The sequence below is a fragment of the Culex pipiens genome, chromosome 1 (genome assembly GCF_016801865.2).
Source record: "Culex pipiens pallens isolate TS chromosome 1, TS_CPP_V2, whole genome shotgun sequence".
NCBI lineage: Eukaryota > Metazoa > Arthropoda > Insecta > Diptera > Culicidae > Culex > Culex pipiens.
Genome location: NC_068937.1, coordinates 17,794,284 through 17,805,968, shown reverse-complemented (window position 1 = coordinate 17,805,968; position 11,685 = coordinate 17,794,284).

The window sequence follows — 11,685 nt, the reverse complement described above, 5'->3', positions numbered from 1 at the left end:
ATTTTGTCAATTTGTCAATTTGTCAATTTTGTCAATTTTGTCAATTTTGTCAATTTTGTCAATTTTGTCAATTTTGTCAATTTTGTCAATTTTGTCAATTTTGTCAATTTTGTCAATTTTGTCAATTTTGTCAATTTTGTCAATTTTGTCAATTTTGTCAATTTTGTCAATTTTGTCAATTTGTCAATTTTGTCAATTTTGTCAATTTTGTCAATTTTGTCAATTTTGTCAATTTTGTCAATTTTGTCAATTTTGTCAATTTTGTCAATTTTGTCAATTTTGTCAATTTTGTCAATTTTGTCAATTTTGTCAATTTTGTCAATTTTGTCAATTTGTAAAATTTGTCAATTTTGTCAATTTTGTCAATTTTGTCAATTTTGTCAATTTTGTCAATTTTGTCAATTTTGTCAATTTTGTCAATTTTGTCAATTTTGTCAATTTTGTCAATTTTGTCAATTTTGTCAATTTTGTCAATTTTTGTCAATTTTGTCAATTTTGTCAATTTTGTCAATTTTGTCAATTTTGTCAATTTTGTCAATTTTGTCAATTTTGTCAATTTTGTCAATTTTGTCAATTTTGTCATTTTTTTCAATTTTATCATTTTTATCAATTTTGCCAATTTTGTCAATTTAGCAAATTTTGCCAATTTTGTCAATTTTGTCAATTTTGTCAATTTTGTCAATTTTGTCAATTTTGTCATTTTGTCAATTTTGTCAATTTTGTCAATTTTGTCAATTTTGTCAATTTTGTCAATTTTGTCAATTTAGTCAATTTTGTCAATTTGGTCAATTTTGTCAATTTTGTCATTTTTGACAATTTTGTCAATTTTGTCAATTTTGTCAATTTTGTCAATTTTGTCAATTTTGTCAATTTTGTCAATTTTGTCAATTTTGTCAATTTTGTCAATTTTGTCAATTTTGTCAATTTTGTCAATTTTGTCAATTTTGTCAATTTTGTCAATTTTGTCAATTTTGTCAATTTTGTCAATTTTGTCAATTTTGTCAATTTTGTCAATTTTGTCAATTTTGTCAATTTTGTCAATTTTGTCAATTTTGTCAATTTTGTCAATTTGTAAATTTTTTAAATTTTGTCAATTTTGTCAATTTTGTCAATTTTGTCAATTTTGTCAATTTTGTCAATTTTGTCAATTTTGTCAATTTTGTCAATTTTGTCAATTTTGTCAATTTTGTCAATTTTGTCAATTTTGTCAATTTTGTCAATTTTGTCAATTTTGTCAATTTTGTCAATTTTGTCAATTTTGTCAATTTTGTCAATTTTGTCAATTTTGTCAATTTTGTCAATTTTGTCAATTTTGTCAATTTTGTCAATTTTGTCAATTTTGTCAATTTTGTCAATTTTGTCAATTTTGTCAATTTTGTCAATTTTGTCAATTTTGTCAATTTTGTCAATTTTGTCAATTTTGTCAATTTTGTCAATTTTGTCAATTTTGTCAATTTTGTCAATTTTGTCAATTTTGTCAATTTTGTCAATTTTGTCAATTTTGTCAATTTTGTCAATTTTGTCAATTTTGTCAATTTTGTCAATTTTGTCAATTTTGTCAATTTTGTCAATTTTGTCAATTTTGTCAATTTTGTCAATTTGTCAATTTTGTCAATTTTGTCAATTTTGTCAATTTTGTCAATTTTGTCAATTTTGTCAATTTTGTCAATTTTGTCAATTTTGTCAATTTTGTCAATTTTGTCAATTTTGTCAATTTTGTCAATTTTTTCAATTTTGTCAATTTTGTCAATTTTGTCAATTTTGTCAATTTTGTCAATTTTGTCAATTTTGTCAATTTTGTCAATTTTGTCAATTTTGTCAATTTTGTCAATTTTGTCAATTTTGTCAATTTTGTCAATTTTGACAATTTTGTCAATTTTGTCAATTTTGTCAATTTTGTCAATTTTGTCAATTTTGTCAATTTTGTCAATTTTGTCAATTTTGTCAATTTGTCAATTTTGTCAATTTTGTCAATTTTGTCAATTTTGTCAATTTTGTCAATTTTGTCAATTTTGTCAATTTTGTCAATTTTGTCAATTTTGTCAATTTTGTCAATTTTGTCAATTTTGTCAATTTTGTCAATTTTGTCAATTTTGTCAATTTTGTCAATTTTGTCAATTTTGTCAATTTTGTCAATTTTGTCAATTTTGTCAATTTTGTCAATTTTGTCATTTTTGTCAATTTTGTCAATTTTGTCAATTTTGTCAATTTTGTCAATTTTGTCAATTTTGTCAATTTTGTCAATTTTGTCAATTTTGTCAATTTTGTCAATTTTGTCAATTTTGTCAATTTTGTCAATTTTGTCAATTTTGTCAATTTTGTCAATTTTGTCAATTTTGTCAATTTTGTCAATTTTGTCAATTTTGTCAATTTGTCAATTTGTCAATTTTGTTAATTTTGTCAATTTTGTCAATTTTGTCAATTTTGTCAATTTTGTCAATTTTGTCAATTTTGTCAATTTTGTCAATTTTGTCAATTTTGTCAATTTGTCAATTTGTCAATTTTGTTAATTTTGTCAATTTTGTCAATTTTGTCAATTTTGTCAATTTTGTCAATTTTGTCAATTTTGTCAATTTTGTCAATTTTGTCAATTTTGTCAATTTTGTCAATTTTGTCAATTTTGTCAATTTTGTCAATTTTGTCAATTTTGTCAATTTTGTCAATTTTGTCAATTTTGTCAATTTTGTCAATTTTGTCAATTTTGTCAATTTTGTCAATTTTGTCAATTTTGTCAATTTTGTCAATTTTGTAATTTTGTCAATTTTGTCAATTTTGTCAATTTTGTCAATTTTGTCAATTTTGTCAATTTTGTCAATTTTGTCAATTTTGTCAATTTTGTCAATTTTGTCAATTTTGTCAATTTTGTCAATTTTGTCAATTTTGTCAATTTGTCAATTTTGTCAATTTTGTCAATTTTGTCAATTTTGTCAATTTTGTCAATTTTGTCAATTTTGTCAATTTTGTCAATTTTGTCAATTTTGTCAATTTTGTCAATTTGTCAATTTTGTCAATTTTGTCAATTTTGTCAATTTTGTCAATTTTGTCAATTTTGTCAATTTGTCAATTTTGTCAATTTTGTCAATTTTGTCAATTTGTCAATTTTGTCAATTTTGTCAATTTTGTCAATTTTGTCAATTTTGTCAATTTTGTCAATTTTGTCAATTTTGTCAATTTTGTCAATTTTGTCAATTTTGTCAATTTTGTCAATTTTGTCAATTTTGTCAATTTTGTCAATTTTGTCAATTTTGTCAATTTTGTCAATTTTGTCAATTTTGTCAATTTTTGTCAATTTTGTCAATTTTGTCAATTTTGTCAATTTTGTCAATTTTGTCAATTTTGTCAATTTTGTCAATTTTGTCAATTTTGTCAATTTTGTCAATTTTGTCAATTTTGTCAATTTTGTCAATTTTGTCAATTTTGTCAATTTTGTCAATTTTGTCAATTTTGTCAATTTTGTCAATTTTGTCAATTTTGTCAATTTTGTAAATTTTGTCAATTTTGTCAATTTTGTCAATTTTGTCAATTTTGTCAATTTTGTCAATTTTGTCAATTTTGTCAATTTTGTCAATTTTGTCAATTTTGTCAATTTTGTCAATTTTGTCAATTTTGTCAATTTTGTCAATTTTGTCAATTTTGTCAATTTTGTCAATTTTGTCAATTTTGTCAATTTTGTCAATTTTGTCAATTTTGTCAATTTTGTCAATTTTGTCAATTTTGTCAATTTTGTCAATTTGTCAATTTGTCAATTTTGTCAATTTTGTCAATTTTGTCAATTTTGTCAATTTTGTCAATTTTGTCAATTTTGTCAATTTTGTAAATTTTGTAAATTTTGTAAATTTTGTAAATTTTGTAAATTTTGTAAATTTTGTAAATTTGTAAATTTTGTCAATTTTGTCAATTTTGTAAATTTTGTAAATTTTGTAAATTTTGTAAATTTTGTCAATTTTGTAAATTTTGTAAATTTTGTAAATTTTGTAAATTTTGTCAATTTTGTAAATTTTGTAAATTTTGTAAATTTTGTCAATTTTGTCAATTTTGTAAATTTTGTAAATTTTGTAAATTTTGTAAATTTTGTAAATTTTGTAAATTTTGTAAATTTTGTAAATTTTGTAAATTTTGTAATTTTGTAATTTTGTCAATTTTGTCAATTTTGTCAATTTTGTCAATTTTGTCAATTTTGTCAATTTTGTCAATTTTGTCAATTTTGTCAATTTTGTCAATTTTGTCAATTTTGTCAATTTTGTCAATTTGTCAATTTTGTCAATTTTGTCAATTTTGTCAATTTTGTCAATTTTGTCAATTTTGTCAATTTTGTCAATTTTGTCAATTTTGTCAATTTTGTCAATTTTGTCAATTTTGTCAATTTTGTCAATTTTGTCAATTTTGTCAATTTTGTCAATTTTGTCAATTTTGTCAATTTTGTCAATTTTGTCAATTTTGTCAATTTTGTCAATTTTGTCAATTTTGTCAATTTTGTCAATTTTGTCAATTTTGTCAATTTTGTCAATTTTGTCAATTTTGTCAATTTTGTCAATTTTGTCAATTTTGTCAATTTTGTCAATTTTGTCAATTTTGTCAATTTGTCAATTTTGTCAATTTTGTCAATTTTGTCAATTTTGTCAATTTTGTCAATTTTGTCAATTTTGTCAATTTTGTCAATTTTGTCAATTTTGTCAATTTTGTCAATTTTGTCAATTTTGTCAATTTTGTCAATTTTGTCAATTTTGTCAATTTTGTCAATTTTGTCAATTTTGTCAATTTTGTCAATTTTGTCAATTTTGTCAATTTGTCAATTTGTCAATTTTGTCAATTTTGTCAATTTTGTCAATTTTGTCAATTTTGTCAATTTTGTCAATTTTGTCAATTTTGTCAATTTTGTCAATTTTGTCAATTTTGTCAATTTTGTCAATTTTGTCAATTTTGTCAATTTTGTCAATTTTGTCAATTTTGTCAATTTTGTCAATTTTGTCAATTTTGTCAATTTTGTCAATTTTGTCAATTTTGTCAATTTTGTCAATTTTGTCAATTTTGTCAATTTTGTCAATTTTGTCAATTTTGTCAATTTTGTCAATTTTGTAAATTTTGTAAATTTTGTAAATTTTGTAAATTTTGTAAATTTTGTAAATTTTGTAAATTTTGTAAATTTTGTAAATTTTGTAAATTTTGTAAATTTTGTAAATTTTGTAAATTTTGTAAATTATGTAAATTTTGTAAATTTTGTAAATTTTGTAAATTTTGTAAATTTTGTAAATTTTGTAAATTTTGTAAATTTGTAAATTTGTCAATTTGGTCAATTTTGTCAATTTTGTCAATTTTGTCAATTTTGTCAATTTTGTCAATTTTGTCAATTTTGTCAATTTTGTCAATTTTGTCAATTTTGTCAATTTTGTCAATTTTGTCAATTTTGTCAATTTTGTCAATTTTGTCAATTTTGTCAATTTTGTCAATTTTGTCAATTTTGTCAATTTTGTCAATTTTGTCAATTTTGTCAATTTTGTCAATTTTGTCAATTTTGTCAATTTTGTCAATTTTGTCAATTTTGTCAATTTTGTCAATTTTGTCAATTTGGTCAATTTTGTCAATTTTGTCAATTTTGTCAATTTTGTCAATTTTGTCAATTTTGTCAATTTGTCAATTTTGTCAATTTTGTCAATTTTGTCAATTTTGTCAATTTTGTCAATTTTGTCAATTTTGTCAATTTTGTCAATTTTGTCAATTTTGTCAATTTTGTCAATTTTGTCAATTTTGTCAATTTTGTCAATTTTGTCAATTTTGTCAATTTTGTCAATTTTGTCAATTTTGTCAATTTTGTCAATTTTGTCAATTTTGTCAATTTTGTCAATTTTGTCAATTTGACAATTTTGTCAATTTTGTCAATTTTGTAAATTTTGTAAATTTTGTATATTTTGTAAATTTTGTAAATTTTGTAAATTTTGTCAATTTTGTAAATTTTGTAAATTTTGTAAATTTTGTAAATTTTGTAAATTTTGTAAATTTTGTAAATTTGATCAATTTTGTCAATTTTGTCAATTTTGTCAATTTTGTCAATTTTGTCAATTTTGTCAATTTTGTCAATTTTGTCAATTTTGTCAATTTTGTCAATTTTGTCAATTTGTCAATTTTGTCAATTTTGTCAATTTTGTCAATTTTGTCAATTTTGTCAATTTTGTCAATTTTGTCAATTTTGTCAATTTTGTCAATTTTGTCAATTTTGTCAATTTTGTCAATTTTGTCAATTTTGTCAATTTTGTCAATTTGTCAATTTTGTCAATTTTGTCAATTTTGTCAATTTTGTCAATTTTGTCAATTTTGTCAATTTTGTCAATTTTGTCAATTTGTCAATTTTGTCAATTTTGTCAATTGTGTCAATTTTGTCAATTTTGTCAATTTTGTCAATTTTGTCAATTTTGTCAATTTTGTCAATTTTGTCAATTTTGTCAATTTTGTCAATTTTGTCAATTTTGTCAATTTTGTCAATTTTGTCAATTTTGTCAATTTTGTCAATTTTGTCAATTTTGTCAATTTTGTCAATTTTGTCAATTTTGTCAATTTTGTCAATTTTGTCAATTTTGTCAATTTTGTCAATTTTGTCAATTTTGTAAATTTTGTAAATTTTGTAAATTTTGTAAATTTTGTAAATTTTGTAAATTTTGTAAATTTTGTAAATTTTGTAAATTTTGTAAATTTTGTAAATTTTGTAAATTTTGTAAATTTTGTAAATTTTGTAAATTATGTAAATTTTGTAAATTTTGTAAATTTTGTAAATTTTGTAAATTTTGTAAATTTTGTAAATTTTGTAAATTTGTAAATTTGTCAATTTGGTCAATTTTGTCAATTTTGTCAATTTTGTCAATTTTGTCAATTTTGTCAATTTTGTCAATTTTGTCAATTTTGTCAATTTTGTCAATTTTGTCAATTTTGTCAATTTTGTCAATTTTGTCAATTTTGTCAATTTTGTCAATTTTGTCAATTTTGTCAATTTTGTCAATTTTGTCAATTTTGTCAATTTTGTCAATTTTGTCAATTTTGTCAATTTTGTCAATTTTGTCAATTTTGTCAATTTTGTCAATTTGGTCAATTTTGTCAATTTTGTCAATTTTGTCAATTTTGTCAATTTTGTCAATTTTGTCAATTTGTCAATTTTGTCAATTTTGTCAATTTTGTCAATTTTGTCAATTTTGTCAATTTTGTCAATTTTGTCAATTTTGTCAATTTTGTCAATTTTGTCAATTTTGTCAATTTTGTCAATTTGGTCAATTTTGTCAATTTTGTCAATTTTGTCAATTTTGTCAATTTTGTCAATTTGTCAATTTTGTCAATTTTGTCAATTGTGTCAATTTTGTCAATTTTGTCAATTTTGTCAATTTTGTCAATTTTGTCAATTTTGTCAATTTTGTCAATTTTGTCAATTTTGTCAATTTTGTCAATTTTGTCAATTTTGTCAATTTTGTCAATTTTGTCAATTTTGTCAATTTTGTCAATTTTGTCAATTTTGTCAATTTTGTCAATTTTGTCAATTTTGTCAATTTTGTCAATTTTGTCAATTTTGTCAATTTTGTCAATTTTGTAAATTTTGTAAATTTTGTAAATTTTGTAAATTTTGTAAATTTTGTAAATTTTGTAAATTTTGTAAATTTTGTAAATTTTGTAAATTTTGTAAATTTTGTAAATTTTGTAAATTTTGTATATTTTGTAAATTATGTAAATTTTGTAAATTTTGTAAATTTTGTAAATTTTGTAAATTTTGTAAATTTTGTAAATTTTGTAAATTTGTAAATTTGTCAATTTGGTCAATTTTGTCAATTTTGTCAATTTTGTCAATTTTGTCAATTTTGTCAATTTTGTCAATTTTGTCAATTTTGTCAATTTTGTCAATTTTGTCAATTTTGTCAATTTTGTCAATTTTGTCAATTTTGTCAATTTTGTCAATTTTGTCAATTTTGTCAATTTTGTCAATTTTGTCAATTTTGTCAATTTTGTCAATTTTGTCAATTTTGTCAATTTTGTCAATTTTGTCAATTTTGTCAATTTTGTCAATTTTGTCAATTTTGTCAATTTTGTCAATTTTGTCAATTTGGTCAATTTTGTCAATTTTGTCAATTTTGTCAATTTTGTCAATTTTGTCAATTTTGTCAATTTGTCAATTTTGTCAATTTTGTCAATTTTGTCAATTTTGTCAATTTTGTCAATTTTGTCAATTTTGTCAATTTTGTCAATTTTGTCAATTTTGTCAATTTTGTCAATTTGGTCAATTTTGTCAATTTTGTCAATTTTGTCAATTTTGTCAATTTTGTCAATTTTGTCAATTTTGTCAATTTTGTCAATTTTGTCAATTTGACAATTTTGTCAATTTTGTCAATTTTGTAAATTTTGTAAATTTTGTATATTTTGTAAATTTTGTAAATTTTGTAAATTTTGTCAATTTTGTAAATTTTGTAAATTTTGTAAATTTTGTAAATTTTGTAAATTTTGTAAATTTTGTAAATTTGATCAATTTTGTCAATTTTGTCAATTTTGTCAATTTTGTCAATTTTGTCAATTTTGTCAATTTTGTCAATTTTGTCAATTTTGTCAATTTTGTCAATTTTGTCAATTTTGTCAATTTTGTCAATTTTGTCAATTTTGCTTTTTTGCTTTTTTGCTTTTTTGCTTTTTTGCTTTTTTGCTTTTTTGCTTTTTTGCTTTTTTGCTTTTTTGCTTTTTTGCTTTTTTGCTTTTTTGCTTCTTTGCATATTTGTTTTTAGTTTTTAGTTTTTAGCTTTTTCTAAAAAAAAAATGATTTATTTCAACACAATCATAACCAGTTTCGCAGCCCACTTTAACTGTCAGCGATAACGACCCCAAACCAATCCAGCAAAGTGAAACTTTTCCGCAACTGAGCAGCTGAACTTGCAACTTTTTGGGGGTCGCTCACCAATATTGAGTGATAAGCTGTGTGTATCTATCTACAGCAATAACCAGCCAAAAGCTATTGCTCTCCCTTTTCCTTTGAAAGCTTCATAGTTTTACGACTCCTCGCACAACCAAACTTATGTTGTTCTGGCTTTGTATGCTTGTTTTTGTGGCTTTGTATGTGTGTGCACGCGCGATAAGTACTTGTCATACGACCATGATAACAGAAAACTTAAGGACTCTTTGTCTGTCATCTGTGCACTGAGATAAAAATGATCGTGAAATTTCTTAATAATTTTGACATATCTAAATTTAGTTAAAAAATTACATGAATTTCATTGTAAAGTTACACATTTTTTTTACCGTGCACCTTTCTTTTCCACTGTGGTGAACATTGTGGGTCACCCAAAACTAGAGAGAAAAAAATACGAAAACGAAACGAAACACAGAAATCCGATATCGTTCATGCAACATTAGCAGAAAAATTAATTCCATCCACAATTCTGGGCTGGCGCTGTACGGTTGACCAGGCACTTTTCGTCCGGTCCGGAAATTCGTTTTTTTCTCTCTCTCTAACTCTGTCTCTGTCAAGCAGTGACAGCAAAATTGTTCAACTTTCTCTGTCTCTCTTTTTTGACCCATTGTTTCTCCCTCGGAACGCCATCGATTGGGGGTTATTATCTGCAATTTTGTGGGGTTGAAATGGTTCAATACTTTTACGTAATGAAGATTTCGAGTGACCACTGCTATCATTGCTAAAAAAACACAGTCAATTTTTGACAATTTGTGAGCATCAAATTCTGATTTTGGACATAAAACTTCTTTATTTTTTGAAAGAATTCGTGACACTTTTTAACAAATGAGTTTAATGTACTCAGTAAAAAATCATGGTAATATTACATGTGGGAAGGGGTACATCTTTTATGTCAGAAAAAAATGTGTAATTTTACCTCTGAAAATGTGTAATTACCACTTTACTGGTGTAAATCGCTTTTCTAGTCTAAATTGAGTTAAAATTATATCATAAAGAGGATTTATTCAACCTTCCTAAATTACACCTTCCAAATTTACACAAGTCTTTACTGTGTGACTCTTATTCTACTCAATATTCTCGACTCGTTTTTCTGCGTGAGAATTATTCAAACTCATTGGCGCGAATGGGCTTGTTTTGGACGTTCTCGCATTCCTGCAGCAGACTGGAGCAAACTGGAACAATAAGAAAAGAGTCAGTCTGTCGAAAAAGCACAGTATGTGTTCGTATTGTATTGTTTGTTTGAATAGAAACAAAAAAAAATGCAGCGAGGAACATCATTAATGCTGTGAAGATATTTCTTCAGAATTGATTTTTATTTCTGGAAAACTCAATCATTGATTTGATTTTAAACGGGGTTGATAAAAATTTGGCAACCACTTTGTTTGAGTCTTTTGTCATGAAACATGTACGGTTTTGCTTTTGAACATTTACTTCTTCTTGTATTCATAATGCTGATTTTTTTAGGTTGCTTCTTCTTTTCCCAACCAAAATATTTTAGAAATATTTTACTCATTTGAAAAAAAAATGATGTTTTTGCAAAATTATTGAACGAATCAATTATAGAGAAATAATTCGAGACTTTTAGATTTTTTAGCAGTAAATAAAAGAAGCCATAGTTGACAAAAACTTTGAAAATATTTGTACAAGCCTAATATTGACATTTGAAATTTGAGCTAGAGCTGAGAAAAAAAAAAACCTTGTTCATAAAATTGGAACTAGCCTTATAGAACTGTTCATTTTAAAAATAATGGAAAAGTAAAAAAACGAATTATTTTTTTTTTAAAGAATAAAAAAAATATGAGATGGGAAATTCTCCGCCAACTCACACAGCAGTTGCCCCGAGCCCTCTTCGATTTGCGTGAAACTTTGTCTTAAGGGGTAACTTTTGTCCCTGATCACTAATCCGAGGTCCGTTTTTTGATATCTCGTGACGGAGGGGCGGTACGACCCCTTCCATTTTTGAACATGCGAAAAAAGAGGTGTTTTTCAATAATTTGCAGCCTGAAACGGTGATGAGATAGAAATTTGGTGTCCAAGGGAATTCCGAAAAAACGTATTTTTCATCGAAAAATACACTAAAAGAGTTTTAAAAATTCTCTTATTTTCCGTTACTTGACTGTAAAATTTTTTGGAACATGTCATTTTATGGGAAACTTAATGTGCTTTTCGAATCTACATTGACCCAGAAGGGTCATTTTTTCATTTAGAACAAAATTTTTCATTTTAAGATTTCGTGTTTTTTCTAACTTTGCAGGGTTATTTTTTAGAGTGTAACAATTCTACAAAGTTGTAGAAGAGACAATTACAAAAAATTTAATATATAGACATAAGGGGTTTGCTTATAAACATCACGAGTTATCGCGATTTTACGAAAAAAAGTTTTGAAAAAGTTGGTCGTCATCGATCATGGCCGTTCATGGTCACCCGCGACAGACACGGACGACGAAACAAAAAGAAACGCAAAAAGTAACTTTTTCAAAACTTTTTTTCGTAAAATCGCGATAACTCGTGATGTTTATAAGCAAACCCCTTATGTTTATATATCAAAATTTTTGTAATTGTCTGTTCTACAACTTTGTAGAACTTTGTTACACTCTAAAACATAACCCTGATTTGTTAGAAAAAACACGAAATTTTAGAATGAAAAATTTTGTTCTAAATGAAAAAATGACCCTTCTGGGTCAATGTAGATTCGAAAAGTACATTAAGTTTCCCATAAAATGACATGTTCCAAATTTTTTTACAGTCAAGTAACGGAA